The sequence below is a fragment of the Musca domestica genome, unplaced genomic scaffold, assembly GCF_030504385.1.
Source record: "Musca domestica strain aabys unplaced genomic scaffold, Musca_domestica.polishedcontigs.V.1.1 21, whole genome shotgun sequence".
In the NCBI taxonomy this organism is placed as follows: Eukaryota; Metazoa; Arthropoda; class Insecta; order Diptera; family Muscidae; genus Musca; species Musca domestica.
In genome coordinates, this window is record NW_026712258.1 from 7,989,104 (window position 1) to 8,002,142 (window position 13,039).

Below are 13,039 nucleotides of genomic sequence, written 5' to 3' on the forward strand. Positions count from 1 at the left end.
AAACACAAAAAATTATTCACATTCTAATTGTTGTAATTGTAGATTTTAATATTCGTTGGGCATAGTTGTAGAGCATTTATTTACTCTACTATTTTAAGGAAAAATTACTTTAAATTTACAAAAACCTATCTCTCTGCATTCCAACACCTCCAAAGCAGTCATCCAAGTTCAGAATTTTAATCCGAGGCCGATAGGTGCACTTTTCAAAAATTATAAATTAATGTGTTGAGAAAAGAAACTCCCTTCTTTAAAAACTGTACTCTTACTTTGAGTGTGAATATTTTCAATTCTAAAAATTTAAATCTGATAATTTTGCACACTCGAAGAAACTGTTGTTTTAATTGAAGGGAACATAAAAAAAATATTTAGAAAAATCTACGAGTATGCTGTAGAATTAAATTTATGAGTGGTGAAAGCGTTATTGAACTTCAATTCATTAAATCTTTAGAAACCCGAATTATGTCATGTTGCTGAGTATATTCCTACTCAAATGCTATTCTAATTCAACTTTTTTATCTTAAGTTAAAAGCCAAGCAATTTTGGATTAGTTATCAAAGAAATTTAAAATATTGTATTGTGTTATTTTTGTTCTTGTTATAATATTTATTTCCTCATTAACATTACCATCATTAACGCATTTCTTTTTGTTAATGCATTCATAAACAAAAACGACTTCGGATATTTATGCTGTAAATATGAAGCAGCAAATTGTTTACGTTTCAATTAATATAGAAATAAGAATGTCGTTAAAAGGGCACACCATAAAGAATAAAAACAATTACCGCAACAATTTGGTAGCGCACAACGATGGTCTCAAAAGATGACAAGAGAAATTATGGCTACGTGAGAACTGACTGGCAAAAACGACAGTTTATTTTTTGTCACGTGAGTCAAGTATTTATTTCGGAGTATTATTCTAATTCTTATTATACCCTACACCACAAGGGGGTAAGTCTTTGTGCATTTGTTTGTAACAGGCAAAGGGAAACGAGATAGACCCATAGTTCCTTTTGATGATCTGCATAGAATCACATTCTTAATCGATTTAGTCCATGTATTTTTGTAAACTAAGTACAGGTCGCATTTATTGCCCGATTGCGATGAAATTTTGCCAAAATAATTTGTTTGATCCAAGGACGAACCCTATGAAATTGCAGATAATCGGCCAAATTTAGGTATAGCTCCCATATATACATTTTCCTCCAATTTGCCTTATATTGTGCATTAAACTTGTAATATCAGGATAAATAGTATGGAATTCTGCACGTACGACCAGATTGGACCTAAAAATGAGTATGCTAAGTTTGATTGAAATCAGTTCAGATATAGATATAGCTCCCATATATATTGTTCATACGATTTGTTAGTTTCGTCCTCCGTAGCCATAATATGCACTCTGTAACAACGATAGTTGGGGAAATGTATCCAATATAACTCAACAATACCCTTGCTAAATTTTATCGAAATCGGTTAATATTTGAATATAGCTCCCATATATATCTTCGTCCGATTTGCCTTTTATTGTGCATTTGCCTTTTATTAGCCCAAATAAAATGAAATTTGGTACATACGACCAAATTGAATCTAGAAACCTGTATGTCAAATTCGGTGGAAATCGGTTCAGATATAGCTATAGCTTCCATACATATTCTTCATCCGATTTGTTTAATTTGCCAAGCATAGCCTTAATATGGGCTCCGTAGTAACGATATTTGGGGAAATATATTAGCTCAGAAATACCTTTGCAAAATTTTATCGAGATCAGATTTAGATATAGTTCTCATGTATATCTATCCGATTTCAAGTTAATTGTGCACCAAATGGATAATACAAGCCCGAATTGAAAAGGCGCAAATGCCTCGACAAATTTAGTAGAAATCGATTCAGAGGAGGATATTCCTACCATATATTAGTTCCTTTGGACTTTTAATTAGTACCATAATCATAGTTGGTATGATTTAATTCCCACAAATTCCCCATTAACACTTTTATTTGTTACGTGAATATGAAAAGTAATGTAGTGTAGGTATCATAGAGTTGGCCCCGGCCGACCTTAGGACTTTCTTTTCTGGTTAAAATTGAATTTAGTTATAATTGGGATAATGGTGAATTTCTGATTTTGAGATTGCATCTTTGCATTAAAATATTTTTATACGTTCCAAATTTACATGGTTCTTTTATTTTTGGGATTGTAAGACGAAGAAAAGAAACTGAATGGAAAGCCCCTTTAAATGATCTTTATTGATATTTATCGATATCCAAATCAATAGGTAACGAAATTTACTCAGTACTTACACACGAACAGATAATGTTTCCAATGCAGAGCACAAACACTCGACCGATTGCATCAAGACGAAATCAGCAAGACAGAATGAAGGAAGATGATAGCGCTAATTCATTGAAATCTGACACTGACATATCAATGTTGCAATAATAAGTAGTAAGCAGATTTCAACAAATGAACAATGACATACAGCACAATGATTCCATTTAAAAATATATGGCGACAATTCCTAATTAAACAACGAAGTTCTTTTTTTTAGATTTTACCCACCAAACTCTCAAAAAAGGTAAAGAATCTTCGTATGGTGCTACTATCTGATGTTAGGTATGTTTAAAGACCGAGTTGAATTAGAAATAAGGTGGGATGGCAGTGTAATTTTTGTACATACATATTTTACAAACAATGCATATGAAAACTCATGAACAAAATGTCCAGTAAACTTTGTTAATTTTTAGCACAAATATTGTAAAGACCATTTAAAAAGTGTCAGTCGATTTTGCCAATAGAAGTATACTCCTAGCCAATATTTGTTTGTTTACATATATATTGATTTGTGTTGTGATTATTCAAGCGTTTGAAGCTTTCGAAATAATTGGCCTATATTGTCCCCTTCGTATCTAACCTAAGTCTAATATACAGTTTCGAAAAATAAAATATAGTTCCCATTACGAACTTCAAATACCAAATTAGAAACAATTCCGTGGACCTGCACAGACAATTTTCTGTCTTAGGCTGTAGTTCCCACTACTAATTTCAAATACCAAATATGAAACAATTCCGGTGAATAATGTCTCACAAATCATAAAACTACCGAATATCGGGACTACCCGTCATATGGGGGCTATTCGAAGATGTGGATCGACATGGCCCGTTTACCAACTTAACCTGCATACTGGAAAAGTGTGCATGTAGGCAAAGTTTTAGCCTTATAACTAAATTAGTTCGAAAGGTAGCGTGATTACAACAGACAGACAGACAGATCGTCTTAGAATTTTACGCTGATCCAGAATGTACTCTATAGAGTCTATTATGAATATTTCGAGGAGTTACAAACGGAATGTCAAAGCTAATATACCCCCACAGAATGGTGGAGGGTATAAAAAGCATGTTTAAATAACAAATACACCATTAAATTTAATATTTTTACCTTTTTATACCCTCCACCATACTATGGAGTGTATATTAACATTGTCATTCCGTTTGTAACTCCTCGAAATACCCATGTCAGACTCAACAAAGTACATATATTCTTTAGCGATGTCCGTCTGTCTGTTGTAATCACGCTATCTTTCGAACGAATTGAGATAGAAGGCTAAGATTTTGCACACTGTTTATTTTTCCAGTAGGCAGGTTAAGTTTGTAAATGGGCCATGTAGGGCCACGTCTTCATATAGCCCCCATAAAACGGTACCTCCCGATATTCGGTATTTTGATTATTTTAGCAACATTTATCACCGGAATTGTTTCAAATTTGGTATTTGAAGTTCGAAATGGATAATACAGCCAAGGACAGAAAATTGTCTGTGCAGGTCCACGTCTTCGCATAGCTTCCATATAATGGTACCTCCCTATATACGATATTTTGATGATTTTAGCTACATTATTCACCGTTTATTTCAAGTTTTCGAATTTGAATTTGGAAATGGCTTATAACAAACAATGCTTATGTAAGTCCACGTCGTATAGACCCCAATAAAACGGCTATATTCGGTATTTTTAAAATTTAAACAGAATTTCTTAAGGATTTTATTTTTTGAAAATTTCTAAATTCATTCCAAATGCTGGAGGGTATTAAAAGCTCGGCCCGGTCGAGCTTACTGCTTTTAACTTGTTGTTTGTAAAATAATTCGTAGATTTTCATTGTTTCTTAATTGGAGAAGCCAATTGTTCACAAAGAGTTGCCACATCACTTTTTTTGAAAATTAGTTTTTTCTTCCAACAAAAATTATTCATTTGTGAAAACTAAACAATCTGGCCTTACGAATGATAAATTAAAGCATAGAAAACACAAGTTAAAAAGCAGTAAGTTCGGCCGGACCAAACTTTGAATACCCTTCACCATTTGGAACGAGTTTGAAAAATTTCAAAAAATAAAATCAATTAAAAATTCTGTTAAAACCTTTAAAATATCTGATATCGGAAGGTGCCGATATATGGGGGATATACGATATTGTGGACCTATATAGACAGTTACCTTTCAGGTGTTAAAGTGCTCACAAAGAACTCCTTGTGTGGATTTTCAGGCAATACCATAGGAAAATATGGCTAAAATCATCAAAATACCGAATATCGGGGGTATCGTTATATGGGGGATATACGATATCGTTAACCTATATATGTTAGGGGGTAAACTGTTCACAAAGAACGTCTTCTGTACCATTTCAGACAATTCCGTGGAAAAATAAAATCAAATCATCAAAATACCGAATATCGGAGGTAGCGTTATATAGGGGGCTATACGATTTCGTGCAACTATATAGATAATTCTCTTCCGAGGTATAAAGTACCCACAAGGAACTTTATGTGCGGATTTTCAGACAACACCATTAGAGAATGTGGCTAAAATCATCAAAATACCGAATATCGGGGGGTACCGTTATATGGGGGCTATACTATATCGTGGACCGATATAGCCCATCTTCGAACTTGACCTGCCTGCAGACAAAAGAGGGATCTGTGCAAAATTTTAGCTTCCTAATCGTCTTAGAATTTTACGCTAATCAAGAATATATATACTTTGTTGGGTCTAAAATGATTACTTCGATGAGTTACAAACGGAATGACGAACTTAATATACCCTCCATACTATGTATGGTGGAGGGTATAAAAAAGCAGTAAGTTCGGCCAGGCCGAACTTTGAATACCCTCCACCCTTTTGAACGAATTAGAAAATGTTCAAAAAAATACAATCCATTGAAAATTCTGTTAAAATCTTTAAAATACCTAAAATCTGATGGTGCCGATACATGGGGGGATATACGATATTGTGGACCTATATAGACAAATCTATATCTGGGCGCAAAGTTCTCAAAGGAACTCCTGGTGTGGATTTTCAGATAATTCCATTGGGAAATGTGGCAAAAATCATCAAAATACCAAAATCATCAAATCGGCGGGTACCGTTATATGGGGGCTATACGATATCGTTAACCTATATAGAAAACTCTCTGTCAGGGGGTAAAGTGCTCACAAAGAACCCCTTGTGTGGAATTTCAGGCAATTCCGTTGAAAAATGTGGCTGAAATCATCAAAATACCGAATATCTGAGGGTACCGTTAGACGGGGGATATACGATATCGTAGACCTATATAGACAATTGTCTTTCGGGGGATGAAATACTCATAAGGGACCCCTTGTGTGGAATTTTAGACAATTCAATTAAAAAATGTGGCTAAAATCATCAAAATACCAAATCTCGGGGGTACCGTTATATGGGGGCTATTCGATATCGTGAACCTATATAGAAAATTCTTTTTCAAGAGATAAAGTGTTCAGAAGGAACTCCTTGTGTGGATTTTCAGAACATTCCATTAGAAAATGTGACTAAAATCATCAAAATACCGAATATAGTGGGTTACCGTTATATGGGGGCTTTACGATATCGTGGACAGATATAGCCCATCTTCGAACTTGACCTGCCTGCAGATATCTATCTGTGCAAAATTTTAGCTTCCTATCTTAATTGGTTTAGACTGTACCGTGATTACAACATACCCTCCATGCTATGTATGGTGGAGGGTATAAAAAATTCAAAACAAAAATGTTGTGCAAAAATGTATTATGAATAGGTAATTTGAAATGTTAATTAACGTTTTGAGTCATTTATGGGCAAGGACAGGAATGTTATTATAAGTTAAAACTAAACTTGTTATTCAAACGTTCACGCTGCATTGGGGTAGGACATGGGGTCCGAAGTCTCGCTGAATTTCCTCCGGCGTATTTTTTTGGTATTGTGTTCATTAATTTGCGCCTAAAATACAGAAGCAATCGAAAATCCCCGCATTATGTAATTATTAACCAAATTATTTTCTCTTCGCACAAAAAACTGTTTTAAACATATTTTTCAGAATTTCCCCTTCTACAGTGTTTTCTTGTGATGTGGTTTGTTTTGTTTTCTGATTCATTCATTCTTTCATTTCATATTTACATATTTCATATTTCATATTTACATTAAATAATATTTACATTGAATTTACATTGTCATATTTACATTGAATATTTAAATTTTCGTAGTTCACCAAATCGTACGGAATCTGAAGAAGCTAAAACGATCGATTATGAATTACGGATTTCAAATCATTCCAATACGATTCTGTGACATGCCTGATAGTATGCAGACTACGAAATGCCATAGTCATGGATATTGCAACAGGGCAATGACCCCAATCATACAAGTAAGAAAGCCCAGGAATTGTTTGGGGACAATCATGTACACGTTAGGCAGTGGCCAGCGCAGTTGCCGGACCTTAACCCAAACGAGAATTTATGGATTGACATAAAAGGGGAAGAAGCAGCTGCCAAACCGACAAGCAACGAGTCGCAAATCCTAGAAAGCGATGCCAGGATTTGGTTAACTCGATGTCGAGACTTTGCGCAATAAAGGACATGCTACTAAATATTAATACTTGAAATTATATCAAGTTATTGTGGGAAACACAATACAATTGCTCTCATATCGTTTTCTTATTTTTAACTGGGTATTTCCGTTTTGGTTTTCTTTATTTTTGATTAATAAATTAAAACTGTGAATTAGAATGAGTATATATATCTATATATTTTTTTTTATTTAAATATACAATGCAAAGTTCTGCAAACGTTAAAAAAGTTGATACACCTTTCTAGGCATTGCTTGTAATGGTGGTGCTATTTTATTTATTGCAGCTGTAAGTATACAAGTTGCCAGATGTGGACTACATTCATTTGGACCAAATTCATTCAGTTTATATGAGATATGATGTGATAAATTATGTAGCAGGGCTATCTAGTGTAGATGAGAGCGATTTGTTAAACAGGGATCGTCTTATTACAGTCCGCATTAAATAAGATACGAAAATGTGGTGAGCAGACCTTCGATACGATCAATTGCTGCATGTGGTATATTACTGATCCCGGTTTACACTAGGAAAGATATAGTTATTCATCCGTTATTGACCCGTTATGGGGAAGATATCAGGAGGAGTGAACCAATATATTCCATCTTCACAAAAGATCGCGTGTTATTGGAATGTGTGAAGATTAGCATTCTAATCGGATGCTTATTTCGGATTTTATGAGAGTTTGGGTAATTTCAAATTTTGACCCTCTGTGGGGGAGGTACCAGAAGAAGTGTTCCTATATATTCCATCATCTCACCATATATTGTTTTAGTAGAAGTGTTTGAAATTTGAAGAGAATGGACCATTTCATGTTCGTTTTGGTTATCAAAATGTTTACCCTTTCTTGGGGAGGTACCAGAAGGAGTGTTCCGATATCTACCATCTTCTTGAAGTGACTTTTTCACATTTCATAAGAGTTATTATTATTCAGAATTTTTTACCGTTTATGTCCATATTCGTACCTTCGCACATTAGCAGTGACAAATATATTGAGATTTGCAAAATTTGAACAAAACCAATGATAATTTCTCTTTATATGAGGCAAATTATTATCTTTTAACATGTTGACCTTTTGTAGGAGTGCACTGATGATGCACCAAGTTTGGACAAAATCGGACACTCCTTTGAAGATTTAGATAGACAGATGGACCAACGGAGACCCCTAGTTCGACTCCAAATGTCCTGAAACAGATTTAGTTCAAAGAGATCTAAAGTTGAATACTGTTATTTCGTTGAGGCACGTCCTGAGGATATAAAAACGTTTCTCAGTTCTTTTCGAGAAACATCTTTCTAACAACTACATACATTTTACGAAATGATTTGATGTAACCAACGACCTCTTCAGATATAAAAAGATCCTCCACATATGTTCCGCGCAAAATATGAGGTCTGTCTGGATACTTCCTCTGCAAGAATTCCACTACTTTCCCAGGAAGTAGGGTAGTTACTTTTTTTTGTAAGGCGAGAGAGTACTTTCGAGAAGAAAATGTGCACACTTGCTGTGTGCAAAGATATCAAGGTGCCTTCAACAATGTCAGCGTCGATTAGCTTATCCAATCCTTAGATGCATTAAAGGTGCGCCGGTTTCTACGAAACTTGATAAGCCACATGCTTAGGAATATTTGTATACGTTGTGGGATACACGACGTAATTATTGATGACAAAGATTTTCAGGGAATGCTCCAAGGGGCATCTCTTCTGTGGGTAACCACAGAAGAAATACCCCTGTAAAAGGTTGGATTTGAACCAACCTTTTACACAGACGAAGTTATAACAATTCTGAGGAGAATGGAATGGATTTTCTGTAATAGTTTCTATGGAAGAATTAAATAATATATATAATTTTAATTATAATGATTATAATTAAAATTTAAAGTTCAGAGAACTAAATATGCCGAGGCATTTGAATCTTTACGATTCGGGCTTGTATTGTCCATTTGGTGCACAATTAACTTGAAATCGGATAAACATATATATGGGAGCTATATCCAAATCTGAACCGATCTCGATAAAATTTGGAAAATATATTTCTGAGCTGTATTTGATATATTTCCCTGAATATCGTAGTTACGGAGTGCATATTACGGCTGTGGGGAACAAATATAACAAATTGGATGAACAATATATATGGAAGCTATAGCTATATCTGAACCGATCTTCGCCAAATTTTGCACACTAGCTTCTAGACTCAATTCGTGCCAAATTCCACCTGCTCAAAGATGCTAGTCAATCTGTAGATCTCAAGATGGGGACTTAATCCAAAGATGGCTCACTGGCAGTACAGAATGGTAATTACGCCTATTCCAACATACACGTCAGTAGTCTGGTAAACACCAATGCATGATAAATGCAATACAAAAATCTTTTAGAAAGTCCAAAATGTGTTGCCTATGTATCAGCGGGTCAATGAGGACACCACCATCAAGTTCTTTAGAGACTATACCCAATAGAAATAGAGATTAAGTATGAGATAGCCGTCGCAGCCGTAAGGCTGAAAGGGATGGAAGAGTGGATAAATAAATGCCACACAACATACCTTCAAACAGTTATAAAGATAAATATGTGAGACTCAATAGAGGAGACCATTTCTGACAGAGTACCAGAAAAGAAATAAGTTGCACTGTGCGAAACACTTACCCCGATAGAGACCCGTGCGTGTTCAAGCAATCACAGAGGCTCCAAACTGGTTTAGTACTAACAAGAGACCAACTACTAGTACGACCAAAATACGTATACACATTCATATGGAATAACGAGAACATTAGGAGAGAACATACGAAGGTCCAAACGAGGATAAGACAAACAACTTAATATCATTAAGTAAATCTGAACTGTACAGACTAATGGGTGTAATCACCTTCTAGAGCTTAACGCTATGATGCACAAAATGAACATTGCGCTTGTGTGTGTGAGAGAAACCAAAAAGCACGTAAATAATATCTCCCTTCTTGTTTGGGACGTTTCGTAGCAAGAATTTTAATTTTATGTTAGCAAAATTATCAAAAAATATTAAATATAAACTCCATATATTTATATTTTTCTACAAAATGTATCTATAATTTGTTTTCTTAATGTTAACGGAGCAACAATGCGTGCATCCCCCACGCATGTCTGCATTCGTTGAAGTCTAATCAACGACTGAGACCAACGCAAACGTACTGTTTTGTTCATCTAAGGCTTAACGTCATATTACATCTTTTACTCTTTTAGGAATGAATCAAAAAATCCTGTTGATTTTTGTCCATTCTCATGGCTACTTAGCTTTGCTATTAAATAATTTGAGCAGTAATTCGAATGTTTCATTTGATTTGAATTTCAAATTATTTTATTTAATATTTATAAAATTTTCCAGGGAAATTTTGTGTAAGTAAATCTTATTTTAAGGTTCACTTTTCCACTATTTCTCCATCTATGATATTGTGTCTTTAGTTGTAACCTATACTCATGTGCATAGAAATTTCAAAGATGATAGTCAAAGTCGTTTTTTATTGTAATTTATTTCTTTATTTGCTTGCGTTTTTTGTACGAATTCGTGTTAGGTTGTCCTTTGTCCTACTATTCAAATATTGACATTAGCTTATCTATGATGTGTAGCAGTTATCACAAGTTTACAAATACAATAGATGAAAAATATTTGAATGTGGTATGAGAGAACAAGTTCATCGTGGGATGCCTGGTCCCTTGTGGACTGTGGCTTTATCCTTTGACACACTCGCACATGTTTATTCAGGGTGACTCCACAGAGTGTCAGGTTCCTTGGCATGTTGGGTGGTTAAAAAAAGAAAACAGAAAAGTATACTGCCATTTGACTGACAAAGTTTAGAAATCCTTAGGGGACATTTAGTACCATTCAATATTTGATTCATTCAACAGCTCAACACACATGCTGACAGGAAAAAGAAAGAAAAACATTCTTTGATCAATTCATTTGGAAGAAGTCGAGATATGTAAATATGTGCACGTATTTGTCAACAACACGTCATTTATCAATTTGCCTCTGTATTGAGGGACGTTCGTCTGGTCCTTTACAAATCAACTATCGAAATTCTCGTTTTTTTCTTGCTGCCCGGCCCCATCCACTCTGTCACTTAGGAATAAATAGCAATCGAATTCTATGGGAGTTTCTGACATATTTAGTTTTATTTGTTGTGCGAATAAATAAATACGCCAAAGTCAAATGATTGAGTTATGACGTTGTGGACAATATCTATTGATTGAGATATAAAAACATATTTGCGTGTGTGGCAGTTGGGTTCCTGCGAAATGTCAAGGGTAATAAAGGTCAAATAAATTAAAGGAAAGGTAAGGAAGGATTTCGCATTATTTAGGCAAATATTAACATATATAATCTATATGGGGAAAGGACCAAAGGTGTGTGTCTGTATGTATTTGCAAAAATGATGAGTTTTTCCTGTGCTGGAAGAAGGGCTCTAACATTTTGGTTGGGGATATTAAACTATTTATGGAACATCGTTCTGCAAAAATATTCGAAAAACTTTCATGACAAAGAAAACAGGCTTTAAGGAATTAAATTCGTACAAGCAACAATTTGTGATCGATGTGGATGATGATGTCGTTTCGTTAGTAACTCCTCCTGTTCAACATACATTTCCGAGCCTTTCGAACACATTGAAGAAATATATTGTATTCGGTCTACCCATAAAAATGCATATAATGGTACTACCTGTTTTTGGATATTTTAGATATCTAAATAGGTTTAAAATCCACTTGGAAAAAATAGTGGGTAAGGATATACTTAAAAATATCTTCCGATGGCGTCAGAAATTTGCAATAAATTGCTTTAGCTATGGAGGAAAATGGTCTATGTGGATCCCCTCTATAGTATATCCCGCAACAACGGTAGTGATACAATCATCGAAATTTCGAACTTGGGGTATACCCCAAAAAACCTGGAAGGATCCAATCTCACAAAGTGTTTAGGCAATACATGCGTATGAACTTAGTTTTAGCCATTTGGATCGATTCTGTCAAAAGTTAGAGTGATGATGAGTGATTTTATGAGTCAGTCTTTACATATTCGATGTCCATAATTTTCATGCGTTGCAGCTTCCTTGCCTTACTTATACTGCAGTCAGTGTTCTGTTTTTTTTTTCTTGGAAAGCGTAAGTTTTTAGAAAAAATAGTTTGAACATAATATTATAATAACTTTACAAAAATAATTCTAGCTTTCTAATCTTAATAATTTTCTGCTAATGTTTAACTGTTCCTAATTATGACATTTCGCGATATCTGGATTCTAAGAGTAACACTATATTGGTATAATCTAAAACAAGAAGTTATCATTGGACTAACTACTGCATTGATTTCTCGGCATATTTTAATCAAATCACACTTTTGCAAGTGCCATCAATTGTTGCTTTCTTCACTTCATTTTCTTCCCCTTATTTATCTGCTACTCAACACTTGCATTGAGTACAGAAAACAGAAAATGTTGACCTTTGACCCCAAATAATTTTTTTCCCTCACGTGGGATTTGTGGGCCTTTGGAAATTTTATTTTTAACGTTAAACTGCTAAAATTTAGCTTTGAATATAATATTATATACAATTCATATTTGGCTATTTCGGAGAACACTTTTCTTCCTATGAACCTTTATCAATGTAGATTCTTGTTCTACTTTTTTCTTAATAAGTGGCAAAATATTGCGAATTTACAGGAAAGGTAAAGTAGGTATTATCTATCGATGGAATTCAATTAAATTCCAGAACATTTTTTTTCTTCATCTACCTTTGTTAAAATTCTTTTAGTAACCAATGATAATGGAATAACACCTAACAATATTTTCAACCAACAAAGCATGAATGTCGGTTCTTTCAAAGCTAAAATTTCCAATGCCACATTCCACAAAATGCCAATGCGAATCAGTGGGGTTGTAAGGCGGAAAATTGCTGCGGGTTTATGATTGAATATTTTGTATGTATATATGTGACACATGTTTATATGTTGTGTGACAATAAGCAACAGATATTGAATATGGTACGTTTAGCAGGGAAGAAATAGTAATGTCTTCACCTTGAGAAAAATTGAAAGCCGAAGGAAGATTGCTAAAATTTAGGTTTACTTTTACATGAAAAATACGCAACCATTTACTGATGATATAGCTTGCGATGTGGGTTCCTTCCCGTTATGAACCTGGAAA